The sequence below is a fragment of the Scyliorhinus torazame genome, chromosome 15, assembly GCF_047496885.1.
Source record: "Scyliorhinus torazame isolate Kashiwa2021f chromosome 15, sScyTor2.1, whole genome shotgun sequence".
Taxonomy (NCBI): domain Eukaryota; kingdom Metazoa; phylum Chordata; class Chondrichthyes; order Carcharhiniformes; family Scyliorhinidae; genus Scyliorhinus; species Scyliorhinus torazame.
Window position 1 is genome coordinate 89,428,573 of NC_092721.1, and position 26,248 is coordinate 89,454,820.

Consider the following 26,248-nt stretch of genomic DNA (forward strand, 5'->3'; position numbering starts at 1 on the left):
CTTGACCAAGGGTGACTGGTCCACCAAGGATGAACAGGGATCAATAGGGTGATCCACCACGTTTCGTGTTCAGGATCAAAGGACGGAATGTAGCCATCTAAGATGGTCACCTGCAAAGGACCATGGGAATTATGGCCAACCCAGGACTCAGACAGATACACAGCCTATGTGTATCTAAAATACAGGTAACCAGACCTGACTGAAACCCCCGCTCATTTACATTTCAATGGCCCATTTTCCCAGGACAATGGAACTCCAATCAAGCAACCGGCACAGCCACAGACTGATCGGCGCCACTCCCTTACTCAGAAAGCACAACTGCCAAGGTCAATGACTGCTAAGGACCCGCCCAGCTACCAAGGCACCCGCCCCTTTATTGGCTGAAATTGAAGAGAGTGATCAGAGCCCTGTCGAACTATTGGGTCCAAGGTTAACGACCGCCCCAAAGAGCGCGAAATCCCACGGGGATAAAAGAGAGCGCAGCCATGTGTTTTCTCTCTCTTAGATTCGGCCTGTGCCTAACCCAATTGCAGCAGGAACAGCCAGCTAAGTTCAAGAGCAATGATCGCTAGCTGACAGATGAGCCCAGCAGAGACAGAGCCACTTTCTTCGAATCAGCCAAGTGACATCCAGATAAAGGCCTTTATCCATTTGCACAGTGCCAGTCGCCCTGAAGTTAAGTATAGGTTATAGTAGCTGATAGGTATAGTTTAACCCGTAGTAGATATTGTGTTTGCATGTTGGGATAACTCTTGTCTATGTAAATAAACCATCTTTTGAACTAACTAACTGGTTGTGTGGTCATTTGATCGATTTAAGGGAAAGGCTTGTTGTTCACTGAGATAAATAAATAGTGCAACAACATAAATGGCACATGTTTTCAGAATCTACTGAACCCAGTTTGGATAGCATAAATCCACCAATTTTATCTTCAAGCAACAGAAGCAGCTGCAGCAAACTATGTATTTGCTTATTCTCAGCTTCTGGTTCAATCCTCTGTCCTCTTCTGCCTACCTGCACTGCACCACTGGACTCACTTCTTTTTTTAAAATGTATTTTATTACTACTGGACTCACTTCTAATGAGCTCTGAGATCTCTCTGTTTCCCTTTACATGATTTCAGCCAGGTTCAGTCCTCCCAGAAGGTTTGGGTTCCAATCTCAGTTTCCTTAGAAACAGGGTCAGATTATTTTCTCTGTTTCCTTTTATTGTTTCCCTTTTCCGCAAAGGTCTGTTTCAAAAATTACAAGCTATGATAGAGGATTGACTGACTGGCAGAAGGCAGAGAGTGGGGATAAAGGGGTCTTTTTCAGGATGGCAACCGGTGACGAGTGGTATGCCTCAGGGGTTTGTGCTGGGACCATATCTTTTCACAATATACATTAATGATCTAGAAGAAGGAATTCCACATGGACAGTGACCCAGGGCTGGGATTGAACCCAAGTCCTCAGCGCCATGATGCAGCTTCCTTCATTGCTCAGTAACACCAGCAAGTGTATCTTCATGTGTTCCATTTTAATTATTTTGTCATTATTTGTCATTAATTATAATATGCACCAAAATGGAGGCAAAAAAATAATGCTGCTACAAATCATGGATTTTTTTTTTTTTAATTTAGAGTACCCAATTCATTTTTTTTCCAATTAAGGGGCAATTCAGCATTGCCAATCCACCTACCCTGCGCATCTTTTTGGGTTGTGGGGGCAAAGCCCACGTAAACACGGGGAGAATGTGCAAACTCCACACGGACAGTGACCCAGGGTCGGGATCGAACCTGGGACCTCGGCGCCGTGAAGCCGCAGTGCTATCCACTGTGCCACCGTGCTGCCCTGCATGGATTTATTTTTAAATTGCATGTATAATTAGAGAGACCACTTACCTCCAAAAGCAACTGTTTTCTCAAAAAGAAAGAAAATGAACACCTATTGAAATAAAGTGCCACTGCTAAACAGCACCTAATTGAAGTGAAGAAAAACGAAAATACAGTGTTAATAACGTTGGCAATACTAACATTGTACAGATTCTCTGATCACGGTTTTGTTTAAAGAGGTCCTAACTGTTACCCTAAAGTTTAACCTGTAAAATCTTCTTTAAAATATAGGTTCAACTTAATTATGTTGCAGGAACTTTATCGATTTGCTTACAGATGACATTACTAATCAACACATTCATCAGAGCAATTGACTGTGATTTTTATCACCATAGCGATTCTAGTGGCAATGCAAGAGATATTCCCAAGACAAAGGTGGATTTACACTGAAGCAAACAGCACTGCCACATGGGGCCCCCTACTGAGAGGTGGCTGTATTTGCACCCAAAGGTGTAAGTCCGCCTCTGCTCCGAAACCTACACCGAGGCGAGGGGAATGCGCTGGCCAAAGACCATCAATGGGGTGCTGCTCTTGACCTTCAGGCCAAGCTGAGGGCGGGCAGGCAACCAACCAAAAAGAACAGAGGACACCAGGCCAGATAGCCAGCAGCAGCCAGGCAGCCAACCAGGAGCATGCGTGGTCGTCGAGGATGGAGGCCGTGGCACTCGAGCAAGAGTCAAGAGGTTAGCAAATTAGCAGTCGGGAGGTGCGAAGAAAACCAGGCAAGAATTGGCGACGTGTCTCATGGAATCAGGGAGCAACGGCCAGTGGGATCGGGGCAACTCGACCAGAGCCAGAGCCCAGCCAGGCAGAGCTGAGAGTGAAAGGGCTAGGCTGGGCAGCACAGGTGAGAGAGAGAGCAGAGGCCAGGCCAGGCAGCAGCCAGCAGCCAGCCAGGAGCACACACGCGTCGAGGCTCAAGGCTGGTCACCCAGGCGAAAGCCAAGAGGTGAGCAGAGCAGTAGTTGGGAGGTGTGATGAAGACCATAGACCATAAGACATAGGAGCGGAAGTAAGGCCATTCGGCCCATCGAGTCCACTCCACCATTCAATCATGGCTGATTTCAACTCCATTTACCCGCTCTCTCTCCATAGCCCTTAATTCCTCGAGAAATCAAGAATTTATCAACTTCTGTCTCAAAGACACTCAACGTCCCGGCCTCCGCCGCCCTCTGTGGTAATGAATTCCACAGACCCACCACTCTCTGGCTGAAGAAATTTCTCCTCATCTCTGTTCTAAAGTGACTCCCTTTTATTCTAAGGCTGTGCTCCCGGGTCCTAGTCTCCCCTGCTAATGGAACCAACTTCCCTACGTCCACCCTATTTAAGCCATTCATTATCTTGTAAGTTTCTATTAGATCTCCCGTCAACCTCCTAAACTCCAATGAATATAATCCCAGGATCCTCAGACGTTCATCGTATGTTAGGCCTACCATTCCTGGGATCATCCGTGTGAATCTCCGCTGGACCCGCTCCAGTGCCATTATGTCCAGGCAAGTGCCGACGTAATGTCTCGGGGAATTGGGGGAGCAGTGGGCAGCAGGAGCGGGGTGGCATGAGCAGAGCCAGAGACCAACCAGACAACAGGACTGAGAGTGAGTGGCCTGGGGTTGGCAGTTCATGATATGCAGACACTTAACCAATGGGTCGTCAGAACAGGACACAACCAATGGGTAATCAGGACACCCAGAGGTGACATTACCACAAGAGGGCACCACATGACCACTATAAAAAGGACAAGACACACAGGCCCTGCCTCTTCCACCGGCAGAAACCTAGAGAGCAAGACATGGGTGGTTAACAGCAAAATCGCACCTTAGCATGTGGTCTAGAGCAAGCTCATAGGTACTGGAGTAGACTGAGTTACTAAAGTCAGATTAGTAGAGTGTAGAACTCATTTAGGAGCTTTGTCATTCGCTCAATAAATACGTTCAACATATCTCAGAGTCTGGAGCATCCTTCAGCAAAACCTACACCAATTAGCAGCTTTTACATAACACCACATGGTACAGGAGTGGCTATTCAATCTCCCCAGTTCAACTCAGTAAGGTCAGAGACAAACTCAGACAAACATCGACCAAATACAGGCACGATGGACAAGGTACAGGCTCCTCATCAACTCAGGACCACTGGTAATCTTAATGCTAACTGGCGTTCGTTCAAACAAAATTACAACTATATGTGGAAGCATCCGACCTGAATGGCACGACCGATGCTCGGGAGATAGCTCGCCTACTGACCACTGCAGGTGACCATGCGATAGCGATCTTCAGTTCATTTCAATACTCAGACGGGCAGGACAAAACAAAATACCAAACTATCCTGGAGAAATTCGACAGCCACTGCGAGGTGGACACGAACGAAATATTTGAGCGCTACATCTTTAAACAGAGGATGCAAGGTAAAGATGAATCCTTCAACAGTTATCTCACTAACCTTAGACTGCAAGCGCAATCCTGCAACTTCGGTGTCATAACTGACTCCATGATCAGAAACCAAATCGAGAACCGCACTGCGCAGGTGCAAACGGCCGAGAACCGCACGACGCATGCGCAATGACGCACTGAGCGTCATGATGCCGACGTCATGACGTGTGCAAACTGTGGCATTGTCCACTTTAGAAAAAAATGCCCTGCAATAGACAAACAGTCTCTCCAATCTGGGAAACTCAACGACTATGCAGCCCTGTGCAAATCTGCACCACAAGTCAGGAGTCAACGACCACAGTTCAAACAGAATCGCATCAGGAGTGTGCAACACCAAACTCTGATCAAGGTAGTGCTACAGATCCAGACGATGACTACCTGGACAATACATACCGAGTAGGCATCATCACGAAGTGCGAATACGCCACACCAGGCACATTGCAAGTCCAATCAATCGTTGCCGTGGATTCCGAGGATGAATGGAACGCAGTGATGGATGTCAACCAATGCCCCATCCAGTTCAAACTGGACACAGATGCCCCTGCCAACCTGATCTCGAAGTTGGATTTCACGAGAATTAAGAAGGCTCCCCAAATCCTTCCAGCTGCTTGCAAACTCCAGGCCTACAATGGCAACGCAATTATGGCACTGGGGCCCTGCCATCTGACGGTGTCCAACCAACACATAGAGACAAGCCTACGCTTCGCGATTGTTCAACCAGACAGGGTGTCCCTGCTAGGTGCGCACGCCTGCAAGCAACTGAACCTCATTCAAAGGGTCTACACCATGACGCCGTCTCATCAGGATCTTCAGGCCAGTATCAACGACATCCTGACCCAGTACCCAGGTGTCTTCAGCGGAATGAGCACACTTCTGTACGAGTACAAGATTCTACCGCGGCCTGACGCCAAAGCAGTGGTCCACGCACCAAGGAGAGTCCCTGCTCCACTAAGGGATCGACTGAAAGCAGAACTCACAAGCCTACAAAAGAAAGGCATCATATCTAAGGTCACTGAACCAACCGACTGGATCAGCTCGATGGTGTGCGTAAAAAAGCCTTCGGGGGACTTACGTATCTGCATCGACCCCAAGGATCTAAACAAAAACATTATGCGGGAACATTACCCAATCCCAAAAAGGGAAGAAATCACAAGCGAAATAGCACACGCGTGCTTCTTCACAAAACTGGACTCATCCCAAGGATTTGGGCAAATTCAACTTGAAGAATCCAGCAGAAAGCTCTGCACCTTCAACACGCCTTTTGGCAGATTCTGGTACAACCGAATGCCATTTGGCATCAGCTTGGCATCAGAGATATTCCATCGCTTCATGGAACAGATCATGGAAGGAATAGAAGGGGTTTATGTCTACGTTGACGATATCATAATCTGGTCTTCAATTCCGGAGGAACATGTGTCGCCGCTAAAGAGAGTATTCCGACGCATACATGAACATGGCCTCAAGCTAAACAAAGCCAAGTGCTGTTTTGAGACATCCACGCTGAAGTTCTTGGGTGATCAGATATCGAAAAACGGTGTACGCCCGGAAAAGGACAAAATAAAAGCCATCGAGGCAATGAGGGCACCTGAGGACAAGAAAGCAGTGCTGCGCTTCCCTGGAGTGGTAAACCTCCCAGGCAAATTCATCCCGAATTTGGCCACACACACAACGTCCCTAAGAAAACTGATCAAGAAATCAACCGCCTTCGAGTGGAAGATGGAACACCAGACAGAGTGGTTGGAGCTGAAGGCCAAGCTCACGACTGCACCCGTCCTTGCATTCTTTGACCCAGACCGGGAAACTAAGATATCGACTGATGCGAGTCAGGATGGCATTGGTGCGCTACTACTACAAAAAAATGACACATCATCATGGGTCCCAGTAGCATACGCGTCACGGGCAATGACACCGACTGAGACCAGGTACGTGCAGATTGTGAAGGAGAGTTTCGGTCTTCTCACCGGCATCCTCAAATTCCATAACTACGTCTACGGCCTGCCAACATTCATCGTTGAGACAGATCACAGACCTTTGGTCCACATCATCCAAAAGGACCTGAACAACATGACACCCCGATTGCAAGGATTCTGCTCAAACTCCGGAGGTACAATTTCAATCTGGTGTACACACCTGGCAAGGATCTCATCATTGCAGATACATTGTCCCGCTCCCATCACCTCACCGAGTGAGCCACTGGAGATCATCCAGCACATTGAATCGCAGGTACAACTGTGTGCTAGCCACCGCCCTGCAACAGACGAAAAACCCATTCTCATCAGAGAAGAGATGGCCAAAGACCCCCTGTTGCAGCGAGTCATCCACAACCTCAACAATGGGTGGCCAAAAGGGCAATGCCCTCAATTCTACAATGCAAGGATGACCTAACGTTGATCAACAGCATCCTGCTAAAAATGGACAGAATAGTGATCCCGATGCGTCTCCAGAGCATGGTGCTGCGGCAGATTCATGAGGGACACCTGGGCATAGAAAAGTGCAGACGCAGAACGCGACAAGCTGTGTACTGGCCCGGCATCAACCAGGACATCACGGACATGGTCCTGGACTGCGAGACCTGTCAGAGATTCCAACCAGCGCAGAGCAAGGAGACGTTCCAACAACATGACCTGGAAACCTTTCCATAGCCCAAGGTCGGCATTGGCCTATTCCACGTGAATGGTCGCGTCTACATCCTACTCATTGATTACTTTTCAAACTATCCTGTCTGACGTCACCTCAAGAACCATCATCAAAGCGTGCAAAGAGACATTCTCGCGGCATGGCATCCCGAATACCGTCATGAGCGACAATGGCCCGTGTTTCCACAGTCGAGAATGGGCCACGTTTGCCAAGAGCTACAACTTCAAACACATTACCTCCAGTCCGTGCTACCCGCAGTCCAACGTCAAAGTCGAAAAGGAGGTGCACATCGTCAAGCAACTTATTCACAAAGCCTCGGACTCCGCCTCGGACATACACCTTGCACTACTAGCGTACCGGGCGACTCCCTCATCAACAGGCATGTCACCAGCTCAACTGCTGATGAACAGGGACCTGCAACAACACTTCCAGCCCTACACCTGCCCAACCCAGATCACCTACCGATACGACAAAAGATGCAACAGTTTCGCAACAGTCAGAAACAGAATTATGATGCACATGCCACCGATCTGGATGTGCTATCCCCAGCAGACACTGTCAGGATCAAGACACCTGATGGTGGGTGCTCTGCCCCGGCTGTCATCGTTCGGCAGGCCGCGCCCAGATCCTATGTGCTAAAAATGTCTGACGGCACCATTGTTCGCAGAAATCGAAGGGCACTGCGGAAAATCACACGCCCACAACCAATTCCCCCTCCACTTCCACCTGTTGAAGTGCCACCTCCAGACACCACAATCCACCAGTCATGACTCCCACACACCTATCAAGACACCGGCATCCCCTCCGCCACCTCTCCGGCAGTCATCAAGGATCAGGCGGAAACCGCAGAGACTGGACTTATGAACATTTGTGTTTTTTAAATTTTTTATTTATGTCCACTGTATACACCAGTCATGCATATCAGGTTGTTTTCTTTAACACTGTCAGCCATAGCTCCCGTGGCCACATTAGACAGGCATATATACATGTATATATCTAAAAAAAAGGGGGGGGAGATGCCATGATATGCAGACACGCAACCAATGAGTCATCAGAACAAGACACAACCAATGGGTAATCAGGACACCCAGAGGTGGCATTACCACAAAGGGGCATCACACGACCACTATAAAAAGGACAAGGCACACAGGCCTTGCCTCTTCCACCGGCAAAAATCTAGAGATCAAGACATGGGTGGTTAACAGCACCATAACACCCTGGCACGTGGTCTAGAGCAAGCTCATATAGTTAGTAGAGTAGACTGAGTCACTAGAGTGAGATTAGTAGAGTGTAGAACTCATTTAGGAGCTTTGTCAATCGCTCAATAAATACGTTCAACTTATCTCAGTGTCTGGAGCATCCTTCAGCAAAGCCTGCACCAAGTAGCAGCTTATGTTACTCAAAGTAACATAAAACCACAGGCAGCAACCGGACTGGGCAGTGAGGGTGACATTTTGGGTTTCTGTCTTGTATTGTGTGAGCTGAGGGTGGGCAGCTTCAGGAGGGCATTGGCATCATTTGGGGTGGGGCTTGATGTCTTTGCAGGTGGTCTCGACATCATTGGGGGCAAGGCTCAACATTATTGGGGGCGGGGTTTGACATAATTGGGGGTGGGCCGCCACAAGACTGGGGTGGGACATGATATGGAGCCCTTGCAAAGAGAGAGTGCAGGGCCCCCAAAAGTGTAAGTCCTGAGGGCAGCACTGTGGCGCAGTGGTTAGCACTGTTGCCTCACGGCGCCGAGGACCCAGGTTTGATCCCGGCTCTGGGTCACTGTCCGTGTGGAGTTTGCACATTCTCCCCGTGTTTGCGTGGGTCACGCCCCCACAACCCAAAAATGTGAATTGGTAGGTGGATTGGCCACGCTAAATTGCCCCTTAATTGGAATAAAATGAATTGGGCACTCAAAGTTTATTTTAAAAAGTGTAAGTCCACCTCTGCAGCAACCCATAAAAAGGCAGGTGATCCACAGCAAGTTGGAACTCCTTCTGTCCCCTCCCCATCAGTATTATTTAAAGGCTCAGTCAACTTGCAGATGAGGTGCAATTGAATAGTTAGTGAAGGTGCTGTGACTTGCTTTTGGAGTTCTTTTGTTGAATGGCTGCATATTTTCAGGAGGCCAGAGGACCTGGTGACTGGTGTTGTGGGCCTTGTGGTTGTACTGTCTCTGGGTCTGCAACATAATCAAGAATTGGAGCAGAGATTGCAGAGAGGGAAACGTCTATGAGGAGGAAGGAGGAGGGTTTTGTGTCTCCTAGTCTGAAGGCAGATGCAAACAATGTATTTGCTAAATCTGCCATTTCCTAATAAGCCTTTTCCTGCCTCTGACCAGAAAGAACCCACTTTATTTTTGCTGTATTTTTCCTTTTCATAAAACTTTACAATCTTTTTTCAAGTCTCATTCCTTTTTCGCTATCAATTTCTTGGTCTTCATTTGCTCCTTAAAATCTTCCCAATTCTCAGGCTTAAAATGTTTCCTGGTAACATTATAAACCTCTTCTTTTCAACTTATACTCCTTTTATTAGTCACAATTGGGTCACTTTTCTAATGAGGATTTTAATCTGTAATTGATGATGGGTGAGTGATGGGGGTATGGAGTGTTATAACCTGCCTACTTACCATTGGCTGGGGACTAATGACAATCCCACAATCCTGTGGGAGTATGAGCTTCCCCAATGAGGGGGCGGAGAAACCATTAGTAAACTCCATGTATAAATAAAGCTGGCCAGTTTGGAAACAGCAGGAAGGAGTATGTAGCAAGGGAAGTTGCTGCTGTTTCCTCTGTACAGACGGTTGGATGTTTTTGATGCTGCGCTGGAAAGCTGGAACCAGTACACACAACGGATGCGTTACTATTTCCGGGCAAACAATATCACCGAAAACGAGCGCCAGGTGGTCATATTGCTCACTGCCAGTGGCCCGCATACGTTTGGGGTGATTAGGAGCCTTACGTACCCAGCTGCGCCGGACACCAAAACGTTTGATGAACTTGTGAATATAGTGGGGCAACATTTTGACCCAACCCCGTCCACGATAGTCCAGCGTTACCGGTTTAATACTGCTGAGAGGACCCCTGGAGAATCCCTTGCCGATTTTCTATCCAGGCTACGCAGGATTGCGGAGTACTGTGACTATGATGAGACCTTGTCAGAAATGTTACGCGACGTTTGGTTTGCGGTATTAACAATGCAGCTACCCAGAGAAAGTTGTTAGCTGAGCCAACATTGACTTTTCAACAGGCCATTCAAATAGTATTGTCCCGAGAGAGCGCAGAACGAGGAGTGCAGGAGCTACAGGGAATGGAAGTGCAGGCCTTGGGGCGCAACCCCTTCCGTCCAAAAACGTCCCCCCGCACTCCTGCGGTACCTTGGGCGAGGCAACGTCTGGACCAACGCCATCGGACATTCCTCCCCGAAGGGACCCTTCTCCAGAACCAATGGATGAGGAGCCATGTCCGTGTCAGACTTGTAGGCGCCGACCCTGTCGCGGACGGCGGTCCTGGGGGCGCCGTCGTTCCGACCGAAACTGGGACTAGCCCAGGGGCCGTAACTGGGACCAGCCCAGGGGCCGTACCTTCCATGTAGATGAACCTGCGGCGACTACTCCTGAGGACGTGGAGACGGAGGACAACTGCCCGCAGCTGCATTGTGTGGCAGCTCCCCGTGTGGCCCCCATTAAGGTGACAGTATGGGTCAATGGCCACCCGCTTGAGATGGAGTTGGACACTGGCGCAGCGGTCTCCGTGATCACCCAGAGGACATTCGACCACATCAAGCAGGGTATACAGACCCTTACATTAACTGACTCACAGGCCAGGTTGGCCACCTACATGGGGGAGCCACTGGACATTGCAGGAACTACAATGACCCCTGTTATTTATGGACGCCAGGAGGGGCGTTTCCCACTTATCGTGGTGCGCGGCCATGGGCCCAGCCTGTTGGGTTGGGACTGGTTGCGCCATTTGCGGTTGCCATGGCAGCACATCCTCCAAACAGTTTCTGAAGGGTTGACTGAGGTGCTAGGACGATACCCAGATGTATTCCAGCCTGGTTTGGGGAAAATAAAAGGGGCCGTAGCCCGTATCCAAGTCGAACCAGGAGCCACGCCGCGCTATTTCCGGGCGCGCCCGGTGCCTTGCTCCTTGCTCGAGAAGGTAGAAGGGGAGCTCACTCGTTTGGGTATTATCAGGCCCGTCCGTTTTGCTGACTGGGCAGCACCAATTGTACCCGTAATGAAGCCAGATGCCACAGTTCGCTTGTGTGGCGACTATAGACTTACAGTGAATACGGCTTCCCGACTCGACCGATATCCAATGCCTCGCATAGAGGATCTCTACGCGAAGCTTGCAGATGGACTCTCGTTCACAAAATTAGATATGAGTCACGCCTACCTGCAGTTGGAACTGGACCCTGCCTCCCGACCATATGTAACAATTAATACACACCGGGGCCTGTATGAATATACACGGTTGCCCTTTGGAGTATCCTCTGCCTGCGCAATTTTTCAACGTGTTATGGAGGGCATTTTGAGAGGGTTACCACGTGTTGCTGTCTACTTAGATGTTTTGATTACAGGGACGTCGGAGCAGGAACATTTGGAAAATCTGGAGGCTGTCCTTAGACGCCTTTCGTAGGCTGGAGTCAGTTTACGTCGCACAAAGTGTGTATTTCAGGCAAAGGAAGTAGTCTACCTAGGTTATCGGGTGGACCGCGAAGGTTTGCACCCCATCGCAGAGAAGGTGCGTGCAATTCAACAGGCCCCCGCCCCGACTGACTCTTCGTTCTTTTCTCGGTCTCGTAAACTATTACTGGAAGTTCCTCCCCAATCTGGCAACTACGCTGGCCCCTTTGCACCTTCTACTAAAGAAAAATCACACCTGGGTTTGGGGTCAGCCGCAAGAAACCGCTTTCCGGCGGGTAAAGTAACGGGGACTGGTTTAGCACAGGGCTAAATCGCTGGCTTTGAAAAAGCAGACCAAGGCAGGCCAGCAGCACGGTTCAATTCCCGTACCAGCCTCCCCGAACAGGCGCCGGAATGTGGCAACTAGAGGCTTTTCACAGTAACTTCATTGAAGCCTACTTGTGACAATAAGTGATTTTCATTTCATTTCATTTCAATTGTCGTCGTCTGGGTTACTAACCCACTATGATCCTGGAAAGCCTTTGCTCGTCACATGTGATGCATCCCCGTATGGTATTGGGGCCGTCCTGTCCCACAAGATGGAGAACGGGGCCGAGCGACCGATAGCTTTCGCCTCCCGCACATTGACTGCAGCAGAGAAAAAGTACGCGCAGATCGGGAAGGAGGGCCTGGCAGTGGTTTTTGCGGTGAAACGCTTCCACCAGTACATGTACGGCCGCCATTTCACTATCGTGACTGATCATAAGCCTCTGCTGGGACTTTTCAGAGAGGATAAGCCAATACCGCCCATTGCTTCCGTACGAATCCAGCGCTGGGCTTTGTTGCTTGCTGCATACGAGTATTCTCTGGAGCACAAACCAGGTACGCAGATAGCAAATGCCGACGCACTGAGCCGATTGACTTTATCGACCGGCCCCATGTCGACCCCCACGACCGGTGAGGTGGTTGCAACCCTAAATTTTATGGACACCTTGCCTGTCATGGCATCACAGATCCGTGAGTGGACCCAGACGGAGCCAGTCCTGTCAAAGGTTCGACACGTAGTCCTGTATGGTGGGCAGCATAGACAGCTCCCAGGCGAGTTGCGGGCATTTTCCTCCAAGCTGTCAGAATTCAGCGTGGAAGACGGCATCCTCTTGTGGGGGACGCGTGTGATTGTCCCCCACAAGAGGATGCCGTCTTCCACGCTGAATTCTGACAGCTTGGAGGAAAATGCCCGCAACTCGCCTGGGAGCTGTCTATGCTGCAGGGGACAACGTCCTGCGCAACAATTGAAAAGATGCGTTTGTCGTTTAGTACGCATGGCCTCCCCGAGGTGCTGGTCACGGATATCGGCACTCCATTCACGAGTGAGGAGTCTGCGAGGTTCACGAAGGTGAACGGCATACGCCATATCCGCACTGCCCCTTACCACCCGGCTTCAAATGGGTTGGCAGAGCGCGCAATGCAGACATTCAAAAGAGGCCTAAAGAAGCAGTCTTCCGGATCAATGGACACAAAACTGGCTCGCGTTTTGTTTACGTATAGGACCACCCCCCATGCGGTGACTGGGGTAGCTCCCGCAGAACTCCTAATGGGCCGGAGACTTCGCACCCACCTTAATATGGTTTTCCCGGACATTGGCGCAAAAGTACGCCGCACACAAGAACGGCAGGGACAGGGATTTTCTCGGCATCGGCCGATTCGGCAGTTTGCGCCCGGTGACCCAGTGTTCGTTCGGAATTTTGCTGGTGGTGCCCAGTGGGTTCCTGGTGTAATCTTTCGCCAAACGGGCCCTATATCTTACCAGGTGCAAGCCCAGGGTCGTCTCCAGCGCAAACATGTAGACCACGTTCAGTCCAGAAGACTATCCCCTCAAAAGATTCCCCGCCCCCGGAGTTCATTTTTATAGCCGCAGAGACCAGAGAAGATAGTCCTCACAATCTTCCACTGGTGCCTCACTTGAAGCCTGCGCAGGTCGTTACAGAACCGAATGGAGATAGAGACGCTGACATGACGGAGGCAGCACACTCTGACTCCGAGATGGAGACACAGGATGCATCAGAGGGGGAATCCTCGGGTCCACGGGCCGTGGATGTACAACCGCGCCGTTCATCACGGAAGCGCCGGTCTCCGTCTCGTTACACGCCGCCTGATCCAGCGCCGCGTGCAAATGGTGTCCGGCCTGCGGCAAAACGAGTCCAACGTCCTCCTTCGCCAGGGTCTTCGGTGGATTCCTTGGACTTTGGGGGGGAGGGATGTTATACCCTGCCTAATTACCATTGGCTGGGGACTAATGACAATCCCACAATCCTGTGGGAGTATGAGCTTCCCCAATGAGGGGGCGGAGAAACCATTAGTAAACTCCATGTATAAATAAAGCTGGCCAGTTTGGAAACAGCAGGAAGGAGTGTGCAACAAGGGAAGTTGCTGCTATTATATATATATGTTATTGTAAATAAATGTTATTACTTTGTATCCTTAAAACTCGTGCTGGATTCTTCATGGCCCTCACAAAAGGAGCACACGGCAGGGTGCGAGGTTTAGGGTGTGGTGGGTTGGAGATGTCACGAGAAGATGTATTCACTGACAATCCACATAGACATTGAACGTCTTCCGGCACTGCTGCCAAGTCCTCAGGTCAGATTCTGGGCATTGGAATCTCTAGCCACTTCCTCCCATTCCCTATCGAGGGATAGCTTTGAGAGCCTTGTGGCCCTCTGTGTGAACATGACCTCTCTCCTCCTGTAACCTTCCAACTTTCAAGCCTGCCATGCCTTGTCAATGAAGCTGTCTATTCAAGTTGCTCCGTTTGTGCAGCTGTTACATGTGACCGTTGTCAGTGCAGGCCGTCAGCAGCTCTATTCCAATGATTGTAGCCCACTCCCTCTATGAGAGGTAGTCTGCCTTTAAGAGGATCAGGCCCCCTGCACCACAAATATCAGCATATGCTGCTAGGTATATAGGTATGCAGTAATGTGGGTTCTGCTTCGTCCAATAGTACAATCACTGCATTGAGGAGGCAACACAAAGTTTTCATGCTAAATGCCTCAATGGGAACAGGTGCAGGCAGATTGTGAACTGTGAAAATGGGGCTTATTGATGTTCTGGGCTTTTGTATACATTTTCCTTCTATGGACCAAACACACAGAGCGGGATTCTCTTTCATGGCGAAATCGGAGGCGGCGCCATTTTCAGATGCTCCGCCCCCTCAAAAACGGCATAATTGCTGAGTACGGGACGACTCTGTCGGGGCAGCCTCAGGACATCACCTGAGGCCCTCCTGTGATGCTCCGCCCCCGATGGGCCGAATTCCCGTCGGTGTCGGTCGCTGGTGCTCACAGTTTTCGGGGACCTGACGTGGCGGCTGCGGACTGTGTCCAGCGCCGTCACAGTCGGGGGTGGGCCATTCTGCTGCCGCGGGGGGGGGGGGCTTCAGCGGGGGCTGGGGGCACTGGTGGGTGTTGGTCCGGGGGTGGTGGGGGGAGTTACAGGGGGGCACTATCTGGCAGGCCGGGTCTGTGTGCCTCCGAATCCATGTTGTACGGCACGGCCGCCACAGGTCACCGCGGTCCACATGCACGGCCACGGACCCGGCAATTCTCCATCTGTATCTACAGGTAAAGCCAGGGGCTTTACGTGGCATGGCTGCTAGCCCCCTCCAGGCGGAGCATCGGTGCAGGGGTGGCGCCGACCATTTCATTGTAAAACTAGACAGTCCCTCCGGACATAGTCTCAAAATCGGAGAATCCAGCCCACAATACCTATTACCCACAAATTCTCCACATTTGCCTTCTCACCATGAAATTGAATTATTGGCTACTTTTTCCAATTCTGGGGCAATTTTTACCGTGGCCAAGCCACCTACCCTGCACATCTTTCGGTTATGAGGGTGAGTCCCACACAGACATGGGCAGAATGTGCAAACTCCACAAGGACAGTGACCCGGGGCCAGGATCGAACCCGCGTCCTTGGTGACGTGAGGCAGCATTGCTAACCACTGTGCCGCCGTGCCACACTATTATTGACTATTTTGATCAATCTAATTCACTTTTATTAATTTCACTGCATAAAACTGGATCTAATGTTTACCCCTTGACTAGATTCCAACCAATATACACTAGAACCACATTTTAAATAGCAGAATGCCTATTTTCTTGTGAACAAGATCTAGTCCATCAAGAGCATCTTTTGGTTGAGATCAACATCATGACCCTGATAAAAATTTGGCTCACAGGTGACACTTTCCCCCTTACTGACGCCACCCTGCCTTCCACCATTTGCCCTGCCCAATCGTCACAGTGGCGGTGAGGACATTAACACCAAACCTCTTCTTGGTCTGCCCCCCTTACACCTCTGTCGCTTTCCTCCTTTCAGTATCTCGGGCTGGATTCTCTTGGGGGGGCCTATCTACTTCCACGCTGGGCCGCTGTAAGGCTCCGCCATTTTGCTCAGGGGCAGGCACGAAAACGGCCGCCGCGCACATGCGCAGACCCACGGCCGGCCACCGCGCGCATGCATGGACCCAAGGCCGGAAGTGCTGGGGCCCGTATCGGCAGCCGGAGCTGCGTGAAGCACACCGCCACTGTGCTGGCCCCCTGTAGGTTGCAGAATCGCTGGGCCAAGGGGCCTATTGATGCCGGCATGAAACACTTTGCCGTGATTTTGGAGAATCCCGGCCAAGATTCTGAGGGGACTTGACAGGGCGGATGCTCAAAGCATGTTTCCCTTTGTTAGTGAATCAGGAAATAGGGGCACAGTTTCAAAATAAGGGGTCTTCCATTTAAGATGAAAATGAGGAGGAAAATAATGAAAATTATTCCAGCAAGTAGTGGAGGTTGGGTCATCGAATATATTGACGGCTGAGTTAGACAGATTTCTGATTGACGAGGGAGTTAAGGATTATGGGGAGAAGGCAGGAAAGTAGAGTTGAGGCCACATCAGATCAGCCATGATCACCTGGCACTGCCAGGTCAAGGGGCCGTAATGGCCTACTCCTGCTTGTATTTATGTTCTTTTGATTCAATAATCAGGAGGAACAAACAGGATCTTCTGGTGCTGCAGATATGACTCCAGGATGGTATGTTGCCTCCCTGGTACCAGGGTCAAAGATGTACTTAGCAGCTGGAGATCATTCTGAAGGGGAAAGATGAAGGTGAAAGGTTACCTATTGGTACCAATGACACTGATGAGATCCTGCAGACAGATTTCAGAAAGTTAGGAAACAAATTACCAAGTAGACCTGAAAGATAGTAATCTCCAAATTACTCCTGTGCCACAAATTGGTGAGTACAGCAATTGGTAAATAGTGCAGATGAAAGCATGGCTGCAGGAATCTTGCACCTCAACAGGCAATAATGAATATTATGTTTGAGGCAGTGGAGGGGGGGGGGGGGGGGGGTGAGTGGGGAGTTTGCTACTGCTGCTGGCAATAGTGAGTGTAGTGGGGAATTATGAGGTACAAGAGCTCTAAGGGAATATGTTGTCCATATAATTCCTAAATCTATTATGTTGTTTTCCTGTGTACTAATTATTTGAGTCCCCAGACGTCAGTAAAACTCTGCTTTTTAAGTGAAAAATATTAGTGACTGCTGCCATTTTATTTTGAGCCATGTGGTATTTTGAATCATTAGTATCGCCAGAATTTCATTATTCAACAGTTCAATTATGTAATTCAAACCTATTAAAAATAGGAATTATGGGAAATGTTACTTACTTCTGAGTGGGGGATGATACGTAGAGGGTCTAATTCTTTTCCTGATATATATTAATAACCGAGACTTGGGTGCACAGGGCACAATTTCAAAATTTGAAGACGGTGCAAGACTTGGAAGTGTTGTCAACCGTGAGGATAGTGATAGAGGTCAGAGGATACAAGCAGGCTGCCGGAATAGACAGACATGTGACAGATAGAATTTAATGTAGAGAAGTGTGAAATGATACATTTTGGTGAAAAACAAGAACTGGTGACATAAACTAAAGGGTACAATTCTAAAGGGACCCGAGAGTATATGCGCATAAATAGTTGGATGTGGAAAGGCAGGTTGAGAATTGATGCACGATCAATGACAACTAAAGTGAGATTGTAGTCCAACTGAAGGCATTAATAAGCTAGATGTTTCCCCTAGCAGCTCAGGTACAGAATGAAGGCTGCTGGGGCGGCACGGGCTCTTATACCCCGCCTTGCAGGCCGGAGCTACCATACAGCTTGACCAATAGGAAACATACAATATCTACCAATGGTGTTCCAGCATTACCAGGTACCGTAATACCTCTACACAGACTACCACATTCACCCCCTGTTAAAAAAGAGTCCGGCGGGGGTGGTGGCCTGATATTACAACATGGTAACGTGGTAGAAATTATAGTTATGGAGGTACCGTAATACCTCCGTACAGTGTTTTGTAAACCATTTACAATTCTATTTACTATTTACAATTTATGATTCATAATTAACTATACACTTTAAAATGAAGCAATCAGTCGATAAGGGGCCCTGGTCGTCCTCTGTGATCGTCGAAGCTTCGGTGGTGACTCCGGTGGAGGCTCGGGCATCTGTGACTCTGGGAGCGTGGCCTCGATCTCTGTAGCAGCTTCGACGCCCCTAGATGGCGCTGGTGGGGAAAATGGTTGACCTGGGAAGGGAGTGTCTGCGGAGTGCGTCGGTGCGTGGGGGGGCCTAGACGGAGCCGGTGGAAGGACCGATCCTCCTGTAAGGTGCACTGATGGGAGGGAGGGTGAGACTGGTGGCTGGGGTGTGCGTGGGGGCACCGGCGGGCACCGGGTCTCGTAGGGAGACCGTATCTTGTCGGCCGTCGGGGTACGCCACGTAGGCGTACTGGGGGTTAGTGTGGAGAAGGTGGACCCTCTCGACCAGCGGGTCTGAACCCGCACGTGTTTTTGGAGCAGGATGGGTCCGGGAGCTGCCAGCCAGGTCGAGAGCGAGGTCCCAGAGGAGGACTTCCTGGGGAAGACAAGAAGACGTTCGTGAGGTGTTTGGTTGGTTGTAGTACAAAGCAGTGACCGGATGGAGTGGAGGGCATCCGATAGGACTTCCTGCCAGCGGGAGACTGGGAGATTCCTGGACCGTAGGGCCAGTAGGATGGTCTTCCAGACCGTTCCGTTCTCCCTCTCTACCTGTGCGTTACCCCGGGGGTTGTAACTGGTCGTCCTGCTCGAGGCGATGCCCTTGCTGAGCAAGAATTGACGCAATCCGTCGCTCATAAAGGAGGACCCCCTATCACCAGGCTACCACAAGAAGGCAGTTATTAAATAGTACTGAATCCTGGGTTTTATATGCAGGAGCACGTAAGTCACAAGCCTTCAAAAAAAACGATCCAGCCTCAACGGGGTGTGAAGGTTTTAGAAAGGGTGCAGAAAGGATTTGCGAGAACAGCTCTGAAGATGAGAGACTTCAGTTGTGTGGACAAATTGGTGAAGTTAGGGCTGGTCTCTTTGGAACATCAGGTTGAAAGGAGATTTGTTATAAGTATTCAAATTCATGAGCTTCATCAGCTTCCAATACCCCAAAGAATCTTAGATAACATCCCAAACACCACTTCCCAGTATCTCTCCAGCTTGTCGGAGCCCCAGTATGTGTGCACATGATTCGCCGGCCCCTGCCCACAATTCTCGCACTCGTTGACCGCTTCTTGAAAGAACCCACTCATCCTCGCCCGAACCATATGTACCCTGTGCACCACCTTGAAATGAATCAAGCTCACCCTCGTGCAGGAGGAGGTTGCATTCAGCCTACATATCGCTGTGAGATTATACAAATGTACAGCATGTGAAGGGTTAATGTTATGTTAAGCCTAGCCACTAGAGGGAGCTAAGGGACAATAATTACACTGGCTCTTAAGCTAAGGGGAGGCGATTAGACTGGAGCTGACAATGATAAGATTCATAGTGTATTACAGAGTTGGTTAAGATATAATAGTTATAATTAGTAGATAGAGATAGTGTTAGGGAGTGTAATTTAATTGTTACATGTATGTTTGCTTTCCAGAATAAGTGTCAAACTCAAATTTAGTAGTGCTAATAAAATTAGTTTATTTCTTCAAAAGAGCTTTGTGTATCTTTGTGATCACTACACCTTCCATTCTGAAAACCCCTCACAAAGATCACCACAATCACCTCGCACCACAGTCCCCAGCCTAATCTCCCACCCAACTACTCCTCCCATTTGTCCTTGATCCTGCGCACACCCCGCTCCCCCAACCAGCCGTATATATCCCCAATCCTACCCTCTCCCAACTCATCTGGAAGCAGCGGTTGCTCCAGTGCGGTGTATTCCAGCAACCTGGGAAACGTCCTCCACTCCTTTCGTGCAAATTGTCCGCAACTCATCCAGACCTGCAAACTTTCCTTCCAAGTACAAGTCCCTCACCCTCTCCAGACCCGCCTCCCTCCACTTCCCATACATCCCATCCACCCCCCCTGCTGAAACCTATGATTCCCGCACAGTTGTGTCTGATTTGTTATGCTCTAGGTGTAACATAAGCGGCTTCCTTGTGGTGCACTTGACAAAGGAAGGTTGAGACGTGGAGATAACTTCAACACGTTTATTAAACTATTTACACTTCTATTACTCGGGTTCGACACTACTGCTAATCCTACTATAGCTACCCAGACTGACTAACCAGCTGCTGCAATCCACGTGGTGGATGTAATATTGAATCAACCCTGTGTCTCTACTCACTGACTGTCTCCACTGGAAAGAGGTAGATCATGTGTGTGGTGTCCTTTATATATGGGTTGGTGTAATGCCCCCCTGTGGTCGTGTCACCTCCTTGTGTATCGTGAATGTCCATTGGTCGTCTCCTATCTAACTGATCTATTGGCTGAGAATGTGTGTGTGATGTTTCTGGTGCTTGCTCTAGTGCCCAGCTCGCCTACATGCATTTACATTGATGCACATCACCACATCCCCCCCTTTTTATATGTTCGTATGTTCTGTACACTTTTAGAAAATTGAACAAAGAACAGGTAGATAAGGTAAGGTATATACAAGTCATGGGAAAAGGGATTAAATAATAAGTCCAAATCATTTGTGTGAGTCCATAAACCATCAATCATCATGGTCAAATGTCTCTCTTGGTTGTGAATGCCATCAATGTCCCCGTGCCACAGGAACCAAGAAGTGGTCAAATCACTTCGCTGTCTGATTTGGAGTCCCTTTCTTTTTCCGATGTTTGTGATGATGCTGTCGGATGGCATCTTGTGGCTGATAAGGTGTTGATGTTGAAGAGGTACCATCAACAGCATAATTCGAGGTCATGGATGTGTCATATGTTGAAGTTGGATAAGACTGTACATACTGGTTCTGGCCACGTGCTGTGCTGGAAGGGTGATCCTGCCGAGAACCGTCGAAGCTTGTCAACTTGGAAAAAGAATTGCTGCTCGCATAAATACCTGGTGATGGTGTGAACCTAGAACCTTGCATCTGATAGGAATATGCCGTCTGGCCAGGCTGGGGTGCAGCAAATCCTGGGCTGTAACTAAGGCATCCAGTCTGTAGTGCAGATTGCGCTTGCGGTAGTCCTCCTTCGGTCTTGATTCCATTCGTGGGCAATCCGTAGTGCTGGCCTGTTTGAGAATATGCTGCATAGACTGCTGGCTGCTGCATGCCTGAATACTGGGTTTGTCCAGCATGAGCTGAATGTGAAGGCTGCACTGCTGGTGTGGAAAAAATGTGTGGATATAGCTGTGGTGAATATTGGTGTATTCCTCTTGGACTGTAGCCGCTGCTTGTTATTACTGACCCAGTGTAATTGTTACGTGATCTATCTCCTGTCGTTGTGGCATCTGCTGATACCCCCTGAGCGTGCCATCACTGAGGTTGCGGCACTCCCTGTCTGGAGTAAAGTCCGGCTTACATGAATCAGAGTCGGCGTTTGGTTGCTCCCCATCTGGAGTCTGGTCTGTTTTAATTGAGTCAGTGTTGGTTTGTTGATGCTCCCTGTCCGGAGTCTTAGCAGGTTCACTGGAGTCAGCTGAGATTTCTTGAAGCTGCACGTCTGGAGTCGGAACATGCAGGAATGCATTGACTTGTGGAGAGGTTCGAGTGAATGAGGGTGGAAGTATCATGGTGTCACCGGAGTCACCAGTGGTCTCACAGTGATCGTCGAGTGCCTCTGTACACACTAGCTGAGGTCTGTCACTTTGCACATCGTGCATGGGATGTGGGATGCTGTCGTCACTCGTCTCACATACCGTGGGTAGATCCTAAGTAGCTGCTTGTTGTTCACTTGGGTGAGGTAAATTGTCAGAGTCTTCATCTGATGCTTCAAACAATGTGGGTGGACTGTCATTGTCTTGCTGCTGCACTTCATTTGGGCTTGGACTGTCATCGTCGCTTTGTTCCTCACTGTAGCATGATAGACCGTCATGGTCGTCCTGCTGTGCACTGGAGCGTGGTAGACTGTCATAGTCTTTTTGCTGTTTGCTTGAGCATGATAGACTTGCATCGTCTGCCGCTAGTTAGTCAGAGGAGGTTGCTAGACCCTCATGGTCTTGTTCCTGCAAGGAATACACGTCGGAGTCTTGCGTTGCTTCTATCGTGAAGGCTGTCCACGAGCTCGCTGCGAAGGCTTGTGACACTGGAGTCACGTCTTGTGTGTGCAAGGACTGCGCTCTGGAGTCTTGCGTTTCTTCTATCGTGGAGTCTGTCCACGAGCTCGCTGTGGAGGCTTGTGACACTGGAGTCACTTCTTGTTCGTGCTCGGACTGCGATGTGGAGTCTTGCGTTTCTGCAATTGTGGAGTCGGAACCCTTAGCGGTGCGTGGACCACTCTCTGTGTGGCAGCAGGCTGCTATCTGTGGGCTTGTACCGCTCACTGTCTCTTGGTTTCAGGCTGCAGCATCATCCTGCACTCACGGGTTGGGATGTCATATCTGCCGGGCTGAAGATCCTCAAATCCGAAGAACGAATCCGCGTCTGCATCGGATTCAGTACGGGGGTCGCCAATGTGCAACACGTCTAGTTGTGGTTCGGATTTGGTACTGGGGTAGCCTCCCAAGGTGAAAGGTTCGTCCGAGTCGTAGTCTTCTAGGACCAAATCATCACTGTTTGCGTCGGAGCTGGCATTGGGCTCGTGCGGTCCAGAGAAAATGTAAAGGTCGGTATCGAAGTATTCAAGGTCGGAATCATCGGTTTGGGCGTAGGTAACTGCTTGTTGCAGGGTTCTTCGGGGGTTAATTTCATTCCCTGGTTCAATTTGAGGCATTGTGCTGTCATTCCAGGTGAAGGAAGGTTGTTTTACAGCTTTAAAAGATTTCTTTCTTTGATTTGGGATGTTTCCCCTTTAAATGGGCGTGGTCCGGGGCCTCTGACATCATGACGCGCATGACATAGCACGTAGGTAGCGATTGCTCATGCGCAGATCGCTGTTCCTTTACCGATCGCCGTTTTCGTGATAGCACATGCGCAAACAGACATTCCCATTCTGCGCGCTTCTCGCGCAACTGCGGTCCCTTTAGAAAGATGGCTGCTGACCAAAATCGTTCTCTGCTCCAGGATCTCGGCCTCGGGGTGAGTACTGGCGCTTCTCTTACCTTTTGTTGCTGGTTCGAGTGTGTTTTCCTCACAGTATTTGTCGAATTTGTCCAGGACTGCCTGGAAGTCGCTCCTGTTTTGCCCCTTGGAGAACTTGAATTTTTAAAAGATTTCTTCTGGCACCGGCGATGGTGAGGAGAAGCTCTGTTTTTTCAGGATCGGGTGCTTCTTCTAGTACGGCTGCCACCAGGAAGATTTCAAACTTTTGCCGGAATGCCCGCCAATTTTCGCGGAGATCGCCGTGGCACTGGAGCTGCTGCGGAACCCGGATCTCGAACATCTTGCCTGGGTATCGTTGCTTACTGTCACTGTACGCTGAGGTATGGCTATATAGATTGAAACAGTTCACTGCTGGTACCATGATTTCTTATGTTCTCAGTGTAACATAAGCGGCTTCCTTGTGGTGCACTTGACAAAGGAAGGTTCAGACATGGAGATAACTTCAACACGTTTATTAAACTATTTACACTTCTATTACTCGGGTTCGACACTACTGTTAATCCTACTCTAGCTACCCAGACTGACTAACCAGCTGCTGCAATTCACGTGGTGGGAGTGATATTGAATCAACCCTGTCTCTGTACTCACTGACTGTCTCCACTGGAAAGAGGCAGATCATGTGTGTGGTGTCCTTTATATATGGGTTGGTGTAATGCCCTCTTGTGGTCGTGTCACCTCCTTGTGTATCGTGAATGTCCATTGGTCGTCTCCTATCTAACTGATCTATTAGCTGAGTGTGTGTGTGTGATGTCACTGGTGCTCCATCTAGTGTCTAGCTAGCCTACATGCATTTACATTGATGCACATCACCACAGTGTCAACACCGGCATCCCCATCAACTTAAAATGCAGCTGATTCCACACCCTGACCATCGACTGTACCACCGGACTCCCCGTATACTTCCCCAGAGCTAGTGGCAGCAAAACCGTCACCATAGCCCTCAGGCTGGAACCCCTATAGGACTCCTCCTCCATCTTGACACATTCTGCCACCACCCCCCCCCCCCCCACCCCCCACTATCGCTTCACCTTCTCCACATTCGCCGCCCAATAATAGTGCAACTGGTTCGGGAGCCCCAACCCCCCTTTCTGCCTCTGCCGCTGAGGGAGGGCCATCTTTACCCTCAGCATCTTCCCTATAAACTCCGAAATCACACTCTCCAATTTCCGAAATGGGCATATGCGACCCACATTCCAACGGATCCTTCCGCTGCTTCGGGATTAGCGCGATCGACGCCTGGGTCAGTGTTTCTGGCAGCGCCCCCTTCTCCAGCGCCTCACTAACAATCCCCAACAAATACAGTGCCAACTGTGCCCCAAACGCCTTATAGAACTCCGCCGGAACGCCATCCGGCCCTGGAGCCTTCCCCGAATTCATCCCCCTAATGCTGTCAATTACCTCCCTCAGCCTCAACGGCACCTCCAACGCCTGTCTCCTCTCGTCCTCCCACCTTGGAAACTCCAACCCATCTAAAAATCGTCCCATATTCCCTTTCTCTCCACTCGGCCCTGTACAGCTTCTCATAATACCCTCTGAACACCTCATTTATCCTCCCAGGCTCTGAAACTACTTCCCCTTCTCCGTTAGCACCCTTAAAAGTTCCCTGGACGCAGTCTGCCTCCGCAAGTGATGGGTCAGCATATGGCTCGCCTTCTCTCCATATTCATATTGCACTCCCTCACCCTCCCTAGCTGCCCCATTGTCCTTTTCATCGTCAACCTATCGGACTGCCTCTGCAACTTCTTCCTCTTCTCCACCAACTCCTTAGTAGGAGCCCCTGAGTATTTCTTGTCCACCTCCACTGTCTCATCCAACAATCGTCTCTGCTCCTCCCCCTCCTCCTGCCCCTGTGTGCCTTGAACGAGATAATCTCCCCTCGGGCCACCGCCTTCAACCCCTCTCCAAACATGGCCATCGACACCTCCCCGTTCTGATTCAGCTCCACATACTCCCAGATCGGCAACCTCACCTTTTCACAAACCCCCTTATCCGTTCACAGAACTGAATCTAGCCTCCATCCAGGCCTCTGTACTTGGTATATTCAGACACAATTCCCCTCCCATTCCCAGTCTTGCTTCTCCCAGGCCCACTGCAGGATCTTCTCCTTTTCCATGAACTTGTGCAACCGCACAATCACCACCCATGGCGGCTCCCTCCTCTTGGCTTCTGCCTGAGAGACTTGTAGGCCTTGTCCACCTCTGGGGCCTTATCCAGCACCCTCTCCTCCACCAACCTGACCAGCATCCTAGACAAATAGTTCATGGTTCTCATTTCTTCCACACTCTCTGGCAGACCCACAATTCGCAGGTTCTGCAGCCTGGACCTGTTCTCCTGCTTCTCGACCTTCACTCTCAGTGACTTGCACAGGTCCCCAAGGATCCCCACCTCAGCCTCCAGGGAAACAATCCGGTTGCTCTGGCCGGACACCAGCTTCTCCACCTTGCGTATCGTCATCCCTTGTGCCTCAAGGCACTTCTCTACATGGTCCATCTATCCTCGCAGAAGTGCTACTGCTCCCTTAATGACCTTCAACCAGTCACCATGCATCTCCATGCATGGCCACTGAGGCCACCATCTACCCAACCCCTGGGCTGCATGCAGCGGACCGTCTAATGGTTTTGTTGTATGTGTTTCCCCAACCTCTCAGGAGAAAACCACGCACAACCCCCGGGAGCACCTCTAGAGCTGCGGCCCCTCACCATGCCTGAACAGAGGGCCCTGAACGTGGCCGGTGGCCCAGAGGAAAGGGAGGTCGCGGGGGTGGAGTGTGGTCACGGGCAAGCAAGTGAAACACTTCTGAGTTGCGGTTGCCCATGACACGGGTGTCAAGACCCACCCTCACCCCACACCACCCTCACCCCTACACCCACCCTAACCCTCACAGCCCGCTGCCTAATCATACATGTCATCTGTGTCTTGCAGGACCTGCCGGAGATGGGCCCGGTCCATCCGGTGTCCCCCGCCCCCCAGCCAGTGCCAGAGCCGGTGCCCTCCAGAGAGCCGAGCACTGACAGGGAGAGCAGCCTGAACACCAGCCCTCTGCCCGAGACTCAGGCACCCCAGAGCTCGGGTCAGAGGAGGAAAATAACTTTCCGTCATTGCTGTCTCCTACACCCACCACCATCCCAGAGACTATC